Source organism: Bombyx mandarina, chromosome 03, assembly GCF_030267445.1.
Source record: "Bombyx mandarina strain Sakado chromosome 03, ASM3026744v2".
Classification (NCBI taxonomy): Eukaryota; Metazoa; Arthropoda; class Insecta; order Lepidoptera; family Bombycidae; genus Bombyx; species Bombyx mandarina.
Genome location: NC_143210.1, coordinates 13,828,038 through 13,843,214, shown reverse-complemented (window position 1 = coordinate 13,843,214; position 15,177 = coordinate 13,828,038). Strand labels below are relative to the sequence as shown.

At 37.7% G+C, this 15,177-nt stretch overlaps 1 protein-coding gene across 6 annotated transcripts in view; it reads right to left on the bottom strand.

The window, feature by feature from the left end:
• Positions 1–15,177, bottom strand: part of Shaw (Shaker cognate w) — a 97,889-nt gene that overhangs the window by 64,041 nt on the left and 18,671 nt on the right. Inside the window, exon 2 of one of the 6 annotated variants that reach the window (XM_089740123.1) lies at positions 7,166–7,220. The exons of the other annotated variants lie outside the window; for them this stretch is intronic. The gene's annotated coding sequence lies outside the window, so the exon portion shown is untranslated. The remainder of the gene's footprint in view (positions 1–7,165; positions 7,221–15,177) is intronic. 6 annotated transcript variants of the gene reach the window in all.

Here is a 15,177-nt window from a genome sequence, read left to right as displayed (position 1 = left end):
CCAAATATCCCTTGTAGAAGGATACGACTTTGCTTCTAAACAAAAATTAACTCCAAGTCTATGGTTTTTTTTTATGATGACCGTATTACCATTTTCCTCTAGACCATTTCAGCTTTAATTAGATGGGTAGGGGAACATGAGATCAGACTAATAACAACTACCCTAGCTCCATCGAAGAACGCTTTGAAGGATAACGCAAGTCAGTTGCTTAGCGGATGCATCTACTACTAATTGAAATCGTAACATACTCAGAAGTTCTGCTAATAAACTCAGTAGACTAATGCAGTGGGGTTGGGTATCATGTCCATTCCTTCGAAGAAAATGATGACCTGTGTCTATGCGTGCTTTAAATGATAATAGCGCTTAGCTAACTAGCAGATAATTAACTAACTAATAACTAACAGATTTTACGAAGCAGAACAATGCAGGTCGACCAAAACCACCAGTACTCAAAGTTTTCGAAGAAGATTTATCTAAATCAAGCCCTAGCTGTAACAAATTAACAATCAAACCACGTATCAGAGAACACTGTAACAAAATTAAGAGAAACTTCGAACGGTTAATATAAGGCAATCAGTAAGCTCAGTGTTTTCTTCAGAAATCCAACAACAACTAAATTGCGGAGCTAATGAGCTCCTTCAGGGAAGGTTTCTGTCGTACTATCGATATAAGGGGCCTCAGTAATAAAAAATCGATTATTTTTAGAAAATATCGATTATCATAGCGAAAAGTGATCTGATTTCACTAGTAATGAATGAAATGAGCGTTTTCTAATAAGTTTACTCTTTTTTTTATTGCTAAGTTGGGTGGATGAGCTCACAGCCCACCTGGTGTTAAGTGGTTACTGGAGCCCATAGACATCTACAACGTAAATATCGCCACCCACTTAAGTGTATAATCTATGCCACCCACCTTGAAATATGAGTTCTAAGGTCTCAGTATAGTTACAACGGCTGCCCCACCCTTCAAACGGAAACACATTACTGTTTCACGGCAGAAATAGGCAGGGTGGTGGTACCTACCCGTGCGGACTCACAAGAGGTCCTACCACCAGTAATTACGCAAATTATAATTTTGCGGGTGTGATTTTTATTACACGATGCTATTCCTTCACCGTGGAAGTCAATCGTGAGCATTTGACAAGTACGAATTGCATTAGAAAAATTGGTACCCGCCTGCAGGGTAGAAAGACGTATTGTTAAAGGACAAGAGGAAATGCAATGTTACTGACGAATATGTCGAAGACAGAGCGAAATGGAGGAGAAAAATAAAGATAACTGATCGCACCACCGGGATGAAAGATAAGAAAGAAAGAAAGAAATCATTTATTCGCCAAGCATAGTGAAAATGAGTTATTACATAAATTAAAAGCAGCGTGTATGCTTTGTCATTATTTGACATGCGAATTTTAGTGCAGTGCATAGTTATAATATTATATAATTTACCATTCATTCATCCAGGAAGGGATAGGAACAGAGAATTATATTTGTAGTAGTCTAGGACTCAAACATAAAAAAAACAGTGATGTTATTTTATCACTCGCATTACGTTATTAAAACTTTGGCAGAAAATCAACCCTAAAATAATAATACATCATAACGCATTGTTCGAAAACATTCAGCTAAATCCGAAAGACCCTGAATTGTCACTACATAAAAAAAAAAAATTCTAAATATAAGTTACTGAATCAATATTTTTCAGCTTTATATTGAAACCAGACTGATACGTAAGGGTCGAAGTTATTTTGAGCGTATTTTGTAAATATTATTTTGATTGATTTATGATTGATATTATATAAATGCATTAATGTTTTGACGTAAAAGTATAGATGAGTTCGTCTAATTGATTTAATGGGATTATTTTAAATATTTCAAAAACAATATGTTGTAATCTAATGTCACTCTTACCTTGAGATTTGTCGCAGTACAAACTGCATCGGAATTAGGGCCTCTTTTAAATTGGATTTTGTCAGAGGCAGAGCGCTAAACAATCATGTGAGCTTGTAATATACAATTAAGATATTAGAGGTTTGAGGCTGTAAGAACCATTTTATGTTATGACATCACATTTATCACGGCTGTGTTGGAAATTAACCGCTAAAGGGCCACCAACTATTTGTTGAATATGATCCGTCAATTAATCGTTTCCTTAGATGCATTGATTTTGATTTTATTTATTTCGTTTTTGCTTAGTCATGACTAACTAACATGGATGACTAGGAGGCTAATGAAATACATGCATGTTTGATCTTTGTATAATTTGCGTTGCTAATACTACTGCCGACAGAATTAGAATATTCTTTGGTGTTTCATTAAAACAAAAATATCTAAAAGTATGTTCTTATGCATAATTACAAATTCAAAACCGAATGGAAAATTCTAATAAAATCGAGCTCTCAATGATTGTTACGCACAAAACAAACTCGCGCATTACGTGCGAAGGACGCATAAAGCAATCGCCACATTATGTTTATGTTTTAGTACAGTATTCAGTTTTCAGTTAGAATGTATACGTTTTAAAATAATCCGCTTTTAAAATATACAAAAAATTTGTTCTATCAAATCGATTTCTCCAGAATCATTTTTCATTGGATTTTGGGTGTTTTCCGAGATTGACGTTCGATTTGTTACATTCGTATAATGGTTTTGTGTTGATGTTTCTTATAGTACTAGCTATTTGTAACGATGAGTGATTGTTTGAGTTACGTGGGTGTCGGAAGACGTATTTTATCAGCAACAGGGCTAGCTGTTGTTGCTGTGGTGTTTGTTCAAATTCAACGTGTAACTACGATTTCGGTTAGGATATCAATTTGCCATTATAGTTCACTTCATTAGTCCAGTATTTAGGGCATTTTACAGTATCTAGACTTGATTTCTCTTCGAAGTTAACGTCGTAGGACATTTATATTGTGCTGACTTGTGTCTGCCAAGAGTAGCACTTTTGTTTTCCGTGTGCTTCGTAAAAGGCGACTGTTGGAAGCAGCGTTTCCTGAGTATCATATCAGAGTTGAGCAATTGCCAATTGATGATACGGCATCTTGTAAGCCCGCACGGCTCCATCACCCCACCCATTTTTGCCGTGGAGCAGTAGCATTCCGGTTTGAAGCTGCCTCACAACGGCTGAACTATGGAATGAAGATTTAGAACGCATGACTTAAAGTGGGTGGCGGCACTTACGTTGTTGATATCTATGAGCTTAATAACTACTTAGCAGCAGATGAGCTGTACAACATTCTAAAAAAGTAAAAAAGTAACATGTCATGATTGCATTCAGTAGCATTGAGCAAGGTAGTTCATAATAGGCGTTCTGAATTATAAGCTTTAGAATGGTGTCATTTGGGTTTATTTTATAAGTGAGAAGAAGTCTCATGTTGAAGTTAAACTCCATCCGTCTCTCATTCCTGATCCTGCGGACAGAAGGGAAAGCAGTCGACGTCGCCCCAAACACGTCATTTCGGATCCTCCCGATCCACTAACTGTGCTTTTAGGTACCTCAAGCACCGGTCATCGTTCTCGTCGAAACCGTCGCTTGCGACGAAGGGCTCGACGAGTAAATTAACCCTCAGACACAGCCCACAGTTTCTCGCCGGATCTTCTCAGTGGGTCGCGTTTCCGATCCGGTGGTAGATTCTGCGAAGCACGGCTCTTGTTAGGGGTCGTGTTAGTAGCGTCATCAGGTTTAAGCCCCGTGATCTCACCTACTAGTTAAGGCGACGCTAATATAGCCTCTCAAGGCTATCAGCTTAGGTAGCAAAAAAAAAATCCGTCTCTGTGAGTGGTGGGGCTTAGTTTGTAATTTGGGAATCAAATCGTACTTAAAACCTGAAACTGAATATATTTACAGTGTCTTTCGCGAGTAGCTCGATTCGGGTCTCCTTTCTGCACATTCCCGACACGATCGTGTACATGTATCCTGGGTAGTGCATCAACAAACCTAAAACGGGAGCCTCAAATCCCAATTGCTTCTGCGGATACAGCGCCATAACTATTTACCGCAAATCTTCAGTGATAGACTCGTTTCCATCTCAACAAGTCTGTCTTCATTACGTTGTAATAATTCCATTTAAATCTATATTATTAATATACATGAAGCAAAAACTTCGTTTGGAGGAGCACAAAATTTCCAACACTTATAGAGAATATAGAGAATGAGAGCAGAATATGCTAATATTTAAAAAAAAAAATGCATTAAAAATACATTAAATCAACAAAGAAAACATTACACAGACTACCATGTATTTGACACACTCACATATAGCCTTTGTTTATTATCAAACTTTTGTTATTGCTTACAGTCTGTGGTCTAATTGAGATAGGTTAATATTGTTAATCTTTAATATTATTTGTCTATAGTGTAGTCTTGGCGAAATTTGTAACTATAGAAGTATAAAAGTCTTTGACAATCGAGTGGAACCATAATAAAGTTCAAAAAAATATATAGCGGTAGGCAGCGCCCTGGCTCTGCCCCTGGCATTGCTGAGGTCCAAGGGCGATGGTAACCACTCACCATCAGGTGGGCTGTATGCTCGTCTGTCTACAAGGGAAATAAAAAAAACTTATAATTTCAATTAATTATAGTCGAATTTCGACTACTGCAGGACCACTAGTACACTTAAATGTACTAACCAAAGTTTTAATGTCGTTCAAAACAAAATTATCGTCTCGACGTACATGTGTCAGTTTTTATAATATCATGACGGTATGCAAATATATTGTGAGAGCTATTTACGTGCGAAAATTAAATTGTGAGCTCGTTGAAGGCGCTGTGCCTTAAAATATTATAGGCGATTGTTCAAACCCATTTGGCTTTTTTCTCTCAATGAATATTTACGTTTTGGTTTTCTTTGGAGTGCCTTTTGTTGTTTTAAGATAATGTTGTGCCATCAGTACTGATATTATTATTCTAGTATTATAGTATACTAGTCAAACTCGGTCCTCTTCAGTGGCCAATCTTTGTTTTAACTTTGATCTAAACGCTATCAAATTTCATTGGATCACCTGCTAGACCAATCTGAAGATGCCCTGAATTTTTTATCGAAATCGACCCGACCGCTTTGGAATCGTGTATCCATACTATATAATATTATAAAGCTGGAGAGTTTGTTTGTTTGAACGCGCTATTCTCAAGAACTACTTGTCCGATTTGAAAAATTCTTTCAGTGTTAGATAGCCCACTTATTGAGAAAGGCTATAGGCTATATAACATCACGCTAAGACCAATGCAAGCGGAGCACCAATAAGTAGTGTTTCAAAATCAGGTTTTTTTCCTTTTGAGAGCATCCACTGCGTGTGCTGCGGAAACGGTTAAAGTTTCGCTAAAAAAATGTATCAGAGAATTGTTCCCCTTTAAAAGATCTAAAAAAAAGTCCGCAACAACTTATGTTTATATATTAAGGTTGGCTCACTATGACGTTTTTTATGATTACCAAATTTGTTCTAAAATAAAGCATTATTTGTGAACTATTCCACGCGGACGAAGTCGCGGGTAAAAGCTAGTACACATATAAATACATACATGGATAGTAATACTATATTTCTTTTTCAATTTATTCATAAGTCAGCCATGTTGCGGTTTCTCTGGAGACAGCTAACTAAAACGTAAATCGAACCGAACGAAATGTAAGAGAATATTTTAACTGTCAAATCACGTGACTTCCAGAGGCCACGATAAGATATCAAACGATAAAAAGTTTTCTGTAAATAGCTACTACGTCTCGCGAGAGCCTTATCGAACGTAACAACTAAGATCACGCGAACAAATACAATGCAGACTACAACACAAATAACCGAACCAAACACAGGAAATATGGTTTCCTCATAAAATTCTTATAACAAATAAATCGATACACCGAAATGAAAATGTTTATAGCATAATTTTGTTTATGTAAAAACTTATTTCGGGATCGCAATCCATTGTTATGTTGTTACGAAATAGTTATTTCGCTAACAGGTAATGCCGAATGGGGCGGTGAGTCTGGCCTGTTTCGGAATGTCGAAGAGTTGCGGCTGATACTGTATGCGGGCGTTCCCAAAACGTTCTCAGATAATCTATACTAATATTATAAAGCTGAAGAGTTTGTTTGTTTGAACGCGCTAATCTCAGGAACTACTGGTCCGATTTGAAAAATTCTTTCAGTAACCCACTTATTGAGGAAAGTTATAGACTATATAATATAACGGTAAGGAAAATACAAGTTGAGCACCAATAATTTTTTTTTCAAAATAGGTATTTAAATAGCTCCTTAACATTCTATAATTCAAAAATATTTTCATTTTCTACATAAATGAAGTGGGGGTAAAATTTAGTGATTTCCATATCAATAGTTGTTGTTTAATGTGTAGATTGAGCCCGTGAGCTCAGCTACCCGTCCGGCCGTAGCTGGAATAACCCTTAGGCTAATAGCAACTAGGAAGGGGAAAACATTTGTGTTATAGCTTTGGATCAGCATTGTCTTACAAAGAAAGACGAATTTACAAGTTCGGTAGCTTAGATTCAAATGTGACACTTATAGTGAAACAACGAACTGCTATACGGAACTGAGAAAAGATCTTTTTAAAAATGATTTGGAATGATTTGGAAAAATGAAAGGACCACCGCCCCGACTATTTCTGCCGTGAAGCAGTAATGCGTTTCGGTTTGAAGGGTGGTGCAGCCGTTGTGACTATACTGAGACCTTAGAACTATATCTCAAGGTGTGTGGCGCATTTACGTTGTAGATGTCTATGGGCTCCAGTAACCACTTAACATCAGGTGGGCTGTGAGCTGGTCCACACATCTAAGCAATAAAAAAAAAATTTGATAAAATAGATATATAAAGAATTACGACGACAATGACGTCAACCGTGCCGTGTGGAATTAGGAATAGAACTGCCTGGATACGAGGGGATGGTTCTTTAACAAAGGATCGTGAGTGCTGATGCTATCGGTCATCGTTCTCGTCGAACCCGACGAAGGGCTCACCCTTCAAACCGAAACGCATTTCTGCTTCACGGCAGAAATAGGCAGGGCGGTGGTCCCTAAACGTGCGGACTCACAAGAAGTTCTACCACCAGTATCGTTATTTAAGCAAAAAAAAAAACATACAAAAAAACTGAAATTTACCCTACAGCCCTTCAAGTCTGCAAGAAAATAATGAAATCATTGAGTAATCTAAATATTTACGTACCACGGCTACTCTCAAAAGAATTTTCGAACAAGCCACGCACCAATTAACGCTTCGTCTGAAAACAAAAGAGTATAAATCAATCATTTTATTAATAAAACTATCCGTCTATCAATCAATTTGAACATCATTCGAGCAACAAATGTGACGTAGACTATTTCACAGAAACATATTCAGGAGCTGTAAAACCATAACCGAAAAAATATTCACGGAAAACTAGATCATATTGAGGTACTACATAAGCAGTAAAATCCTCTGAATAAAGATTCAGCTACAAGGCACGAGAACTGACTTATATCGTACATTATTTAGTACGTAGGATTTCATGGGAAAATAAACCTTATTGGCGCGGAAAATAAGTAGAATATTTCTTTTCAAAAAGCAAATGGTTTTGCTGTTTCATGCTCTTCATTATTATGTATCCTACGTCGTTCGGTGACCAGATGGTCTCGGGGAACTTAGATTAAATCTTGTTGGGCAAGTTTCTACTCTAATATTCTTATTAAGAACTAATAATGCCTAAGAATTTGTCGGCCTGCCAAATTCACTGGGAAAGTATTTTCTTAGTTTTTCCTATCTTTTGCTATTGGTACTTATAGGTAGGTTAGTATCAGTACTTCGGCGCTCTTTTTGATCAGGGGCAAATTGAAATGTAGTTTTCTTTTATGGTATCAAATAATGTACAAGTCATAAGATCATGGTCTGGTCAGTCTTAGGCGCTGGTACTTGAACTGGGAGGAAGCCATGATTTTAAAGGCTATAGGCTCTAGGGATCGCTCTAAGCAGGTATGACCGGAAGTGACCGTGGTCTCTTCTACTCTAGTACTTTTTTATTGCTTAGATGTGTAAAAGAGCTTACCCGCCTGGTGTTGAGTGGCTACCAGAGCCCGAAGACATCTACAACGTAAATGCCACTACACACTTCAAGACATGAGTTTCAAGGTCTCGGTTTTTACAGTAAAACGGCTGCTCCACCCTTCAAAACGAAATGCATTACTTCCTCACGGCAGAAATAGACAGGGTGGTGCTATCAACCAGGGGGATTCACAAGACATTCAACCACCAGTAAAAAAATCTAAAAAGTCTGTATATACTTATATGGCGCGATGGCGTCATTAGTTCTGATCTGGAAGGCGGAACAATGAAACTTTGACTTCATATTGTAGGTTCCATTCATTGACATCTATGCATACTTAGTACAAACTAGATGATGACCGAGCTTTGGTCGCGTTTTTTTGATAACGCTTTAAAGACACCACAAGATGGCGGTGTCTTTAGAGTGGTTAGTTGCCCTCAATTAAGAAAATTAGTATTATTATTCGCCAGTAGATGTCGGGAAGAGTTGATTATTGAAAACACGAATAAAACAACATTTTCTGAAAATAAATCGCAGCTAGATCGATTTATCGCCCCCGAAATCCTCTGTATACTAAATTTTATGAAAATCGTTGGAGCCGTTTCCGAGATTCAGATTATATATATATACAAGAATTGCTCGTTTAAAGGTATAAGATAATGCCGTGAGATTATCCGCTAATGTATACCAAAAACGTGTTTAGGAAGTCCGAAATACACCAATTCCCCGAAGGTACTCCACAAATTTAACATAACAAACAAGAACAATCCGTGCGTGCGTATACGAACCTTGGAAACAACAAAGGGGTTACATTTACCCCCTTTCCTTGTAGGCTCAGAGCGAGGGATTGAAACTAAACAGTGACACGTTCCTTAGGATTGTCCGAATCGAATGGAAATTAGTGAAGTTTTAATGTGTTAACCAAATAGTGTTTACTGGTGGTAGGACCTCTTGTGAGTCCGCGCGGGTAGGTACCACCGCCCTACCTATTTCTGCCGTGAAGCAGTAATGCGTTTCGGTTTGAAGGGCGAGGCAGCCGTTGTAGCTATACTGAGATCTTAGAACTTATATCTCAAGGTGGGTGGCGCATTTAAGTTGTAGATGTCCATGGGCTCCAGTAACCACTTAACACCACGTGGGCTGTGAGCTCGTCCGCCCATCTAAGCAATTAAAAAAAATAGGCCTTAATCGCGAAGTCGTTTGAAATAAAGGCAGTCTTTATTTTTCTTCATCTCTAATAGAATATTTAATGGACCTGAGTCGTTGTTCACGGGAAATTCTTTTTTTGATCGGATCAAACGGAAGTAACATTTGTTTTAATCATTTTCTTTGGCTACAAAATAATATATTTATAAGCCGCTTTCTGTTCTAATTTATTATGTTACTAGCTTTTGCCCGCGACTTCGTTCGCGTGGAATAACTAAAATTTATTTTAGCGAAACTTCAACCGTTTCTGCAGCGCACGCAGCAGAAGCTCTCAAAAGGGAAAAAAGCCCGATTTTGAAACATTCTTTATTGTTACTCTTATCTTAGCGTGATGTTATATAGCCTATAGCTTTCCTCAATAAATGGGCTACCTAACACTGAAATTATTTTTCAAATCGGACCAGTGGTTCCTGAGATTAGCGCGTTCAAACATTTGTATGTTTCTTCAGCTTTATAATATTAGTATAGATTATAATTGTCACACGACGAAACAATATCACAATCTATTTTGGTTGTTTTATCAGTCCAGAATGGCACCGTCCCATATCTTCTTGTGGATGATTTAATAAGTAACTAAGAGCATCAACGGAAAATGGCCAACTCTATTGTGCTAGCATACTGAGATCTACAACAGCCGTTAACTGGTTAGAGCATAATGGAAGCCCCCACTGGTCTGACATCTTGGTTGTTCTTGGCGCAAAGTAGTTATATGAAGGGAGATAATACAGTACTATTGATACTTTGAGGTGGGCTAGGATCAAGTTCGGATGTCTAAGGCCTTCGCCAGCCATGAGGTCTTGTGTTATCCCAATGCTATCAAAAGAACTTAGAAGCATGGTTTCGTATTTCAAATTAAGACAATGTTCAATATTATTTTCATCTAAATACAACCAGGGCCACGCCGAATATCAATTAACGTAAATAAATGTAATTACAAGAGAAGAAAGAAAACATATTTCTTTGTTTATATTATTATGTATTACAATTCCTCAAATTATAATTCCCTCGGGCTGTTCGTTACTGTTTTCGGTTACGCTCAAAATGATTTATTAATGCTATTTTTCTTACAGTGACGCAAATCTTTTTAGACAGACGTTCGTAATTCGTGTAGTAAGCAATGGTGATCGCCCTAACACGCGTGCTATTCACCAACGTGGATTAGATGATCCCTAGTTTTGGTTCCAATGCTGTCATTGACGGAAGCATGCACATGAAAATAACAGTAGTATGCTTATATCGGCTCAATGAGTAGTAATGCGTTTCGGTTTGAAGGGTGGGGCAGTCGTTGTAACTATACTGAGACCTTAGAACTTATATCTCAAGGTGGGTGGCGCATGTACGTTGTAGATGTCTATGAGCTCTAGTAACCACTTAACATCAGGTGGGCTGTGAGTTCGTCCGTCCATTTAGCCAATAAAAAAAAATAAAAAAAGCGTAAAAATTCATTACAGATACAAATTCTGTAGGTATCAAATATGGAAAAAACCATATGCAATAAGGTTCAAACTGAAAAAAAATTAGCTGATAGAGCGAATATTAGTTTAAATAATATATAATATAACATATAATAATATATTTATGTAGATGAAAATTGCTTGAACCATATTGAGATACCTACCTATTATGAGCGAACAAGAAATGAATGTTCTGTATCGGAAAATCGAATTAAATTTCACCTTTCAATGGTCGGATCGGATTTGGTCTGATGAAAAATCAGGTGATGCGGATTTCACAGGCAGTCTCAATACGATGCGACGCGTGAGAGGAAATGTTATCTAATGTTTAATATAATATTTTCAGAGAAGTAGAAAATTGTTCATTTTTTTGTTCAGTAGTCAAATTATTGTTTATCATAGAAGATTATTGTTTTTAGAAGATTATTATAGAGTTAGAAAGAAGTTTATTATAGAACTAAAAAGAATAAGGACTTTTTTTTTGACGTGACAACGTCTTATAATTCGATGGAGCCGGCTGCACGCACGAAAAAACATGACTCATGCGGCGTTACCTCGCTCCGAGGCGTATTTTCTCATGACGTTGTCACGTTCAACTATCGTCAGTAAACCGACTTTACGGACAACTGATTTTTCTTTTTTTTGTTGCTTATTTGGGTGGATGAGCTCACAGCCCACCTGGTGTTAAATGATTACTGGAGCCCATAGACATCTACAACGTTAATGCGCCACCCACCTTGAGATATAAGTTCTAAGGTCGCAGCATAGTTACAACGGCTGCCCCAATACCGAAACGCACTGCTTCACGGCAAAAATAGGCGGGGTGGTGGTACCTACCCGCGCGGACTCACAACACGTCCTACCACCAGTAAATCGCTCTCATAAAGTAATTTGCTCTAATAACCTGACCAATATCTATATGATAAACAAATATGAAGCTAATGGTTATTTAAGTTTGCCTCTTAAGCATTTGTTTTTAACTACATATTTTTATATCAGGACAAAGTTGAGTGAGGCAAGAATTTTTTTGATAAATTCACGATCAGTAACTCCAAATAGCGGACCGTGTCGGAGCCACACTAGTGCGATATAAAAATCTAATATTCTCTGATCCTCAAACTCAATTGACCAGGAAAATATTGGTTGAAGTGAACTGGTCGTTCGAGACGTTATTATACATAGTTTGCTCCGAGATGAAAGAATATTTGATCTTTACGAGGGTATTGGAGGATGAGATTGAGATTGTCGTGGGCGATTTCGTGTCGTTAAATCTTTGTTTTTTTGTTGTTTTTTTTGCAAACCAATAAGTTATATCAAAATAAATTTAAGTACTAAGTCCTTTTTCAGGCGAAGCTATGTTTGAAGAGTACTTAACGGTAGGTGGCAGCTTGGCTCTGCCCCTGGTATTGCTGAAGTCCATGGGCGACGGTAACCACTCATCATCAGGTGGGCCGTATGCAGGTCTGCCTACAAGAACAATAAAAAAAATGTAGATTTTTCTGGTTACACCAAAGCTCTACAGTAGAGGTAGAAAGTCGGATATTCGGGATGATTATGCGAGAATTTTTAAGGTAACCTATAATTATATTGATGACAACTTCGAGCAGGCGTGCGTCAACACCAAGACAACACTTACCCTCACGTGTGTTGTGACATGGGGAGAAAGTTTCAATTGTATTGTAATTAAAACTATCCTGTTCTTCCAGATAACATAATCCTTTTACGCCAGAAATAAACAAAATTAATAAAGTAAGAGTGTACTTAGAGATAGTTTTTCGACTTTCTTTCGACTCATCACCGCAGAAGAGTTCTAAATTATCTATCGTGTGCGTTACTATTATTTCTGCCCCATATCATCAGATGACTTGCCTCATGTTGAGCAATCATCGGCTTTTTTCCTTTCGAGGCAATAAAAAACTACCACCAGTATGTTCGTTACTGTAATGCATTTAATTGTTTTTTTCTATTCGGTTCGACATTTATCTTAGAAACTCTCTACTTACCATTGTTCGCTTAGGGAAGGTTTTTGGCGTTATATCGGCATCAACAGAGAAAATAATTCAATGAATTAGTAACCTATATACATTTACCAATAGGGGCAAGGTAGCTTGTTTGGAATTCACATGTATATCACACAATATAAGAAGGATAACATATCTCCTATGTCATTGTCTCCGACACAATATTTGTATAGTTTTCCTGTACTCAATAAGGAAATGTATTATTTATACGCAAGAGCCGGATATTTTATTCTTCCAATATGAATCGGACAAATTTAGCAATTGAGTTAATAATAAAATTGATTGGTACCTAAACATAAGTATAAGTGGAAAACGTGCAGGCTCCTAAAAACGCCTCTCCATAAGTATATGTTAATAAAAATTTATAAATCGTCCGCATTTCATTTTTCATTACGCAATTTCATATCCTTCATTGTGGAAGTCATCCATAAATACGTTATAGGTAGGTATTTGCTTGGAACAATTGAAATCTGTTGTAAAATCAGAAAAGTGCGTTAGAAAATCTTATTTCGGTATTTTTGTTTACGAACGCGGTCGTTGAAAGAATGAAATTTTCGATTTCAACCAAATGTGCTTCTTCATCTAACCGGACGATAATATAATGTTTTCTAAAAAAACATTGCATTCCACTCCACTAGTCCAAACTGATATTTTTTTCCGACCTATTTTGATAGCCTTGATAGGCTATATCAGGCGTTACCTTAACGTAGAGGTGAGCTCCCGGGGCCCAAACGGGAGGTGTTGCTAACACTGGCCCTAGCAAGAGCAGTGCTTTGCAGAATCTACCACCGGATCGGAAACGCGACACACTGAGAAGATCCGGCGAGAAACTCAGTGGGAAAGCTAAAAATTTAACCATTTTAAACATATTAAGTCGTCGTGGCCTAAAGGATAAGACGTCCGGTGCATTCGTGTTGAAGCGATGCACCGGTGTTCGAATCCCGCAGGCGGGTACCAATTTTTCTAATGAAATATGTACTCAACAAATGTTCACGATTGACTTCCACGGTGAAGGAATAACATCGTGTAATAAAAATCAAACCCGCAAAATTATAATTTGCGTAATTACTGGTGGTAGGACCTCTTGTGAGTCCGCGCGGATAGGTACCACCGCCCTGCTTATTTCTGCCGTGAAGCAGTAATGCGTTTCGGTTTGAAGGGTGGGGCAGCCGTTGTAACTATACTGAGACTTTAGAACTTGTATCTCACAAGGTGGGTGGCGCGTCTACGTTGTAGATGTCTATGGGCTCCAGTAACCACTTAACATCAGGTGGGCTGTGAGCTCGTCCACCCATCTAAGCAATAAAAAAAAAAAAAAAAAAAAATATTTATATACATATATATGATATATATAATCATCACATATATATCATCATCTGACATCACGTCAGCATTTTTTATTGTGATTATTCATCATCATCAGCCTGGGCCGGTCCACTGCTGGACATAGGCCTCTCCCGAAGCTCGCCACTGAACCCGATCTTCGGTTCTACGCATCCAGTCATTGTGATTATTGAAACGCCATAATAGCCGTGAGCGTGGAGAACGAAATCGAGCTATGAAAATCTGGTCAGACACCGCGAAGGTCGATCAGACAAACAAACGCTGGCCCAAAGAAAACTTTCCGTTTAAAATAACACATTTGGATATCTTAAGAAACGAATCAGGTGATGAGGGTGCGCCGCGGTGGAGGCCAAGCGTAATTGAGGCGTACAATCATGAGCGCGAAGCGTTTTGTATGCAAATTGTAGTTTTTTTTTTTTGGCGCAACCAGTTTAATCTGGTTACTCCAGTTCGTAGATTGTGATTGTATCATATAATCCATAGAATGTGATTGCGGCCGCCCACCTTGAGATATTTGGTCTTATGGCTTTCAGGCATTAGGTAGATTAGGGTAAGCACGAATGAACGTAGATGTAGAAGGCGTACGTGAAGCAATCAAATCTGATATATCTTGAGTCTAATTTGGAACAGCGTCCCTGTAAACGTGATTGGGACCAAACATTTTGATCCATAAATTAAAACCAGCTCAGTCTAGCTCCAGAACCCAAGCCCGGTTTTCTAGTAATTCCGAAATGCAAAACGAAACGCACAACCAAATTGTACCCACCAAAATGTACAAAGTATTTTAAGTCTTATTTCAATGTAATAAAAGTAAAATACGGAATGGCGCAGAAGGGGGAAATGTCAAAGTTTTTTGGCGAGTATGCTAATTATTAAGCTGAAATGCTCGTGCAATTTATACGAGCTTAAAATTTACTCAAATTTTTTAAGTGAAAATTTCTTTAGCGCCGTTGTGATTCGAAATTTGGCAAAATAAAGAAGCTATACTAAAAAAAGATAAATATATTACGTATATCTATAGGATTTAGCCTGCGAAAGAATAAGATTTTTAGAAAAAAAAAAATTGCTTAGATAGGTGGATAACCTCACAGCCCACTTGGTTACTGGAGCCCATAGACATCTACAACGTAAATG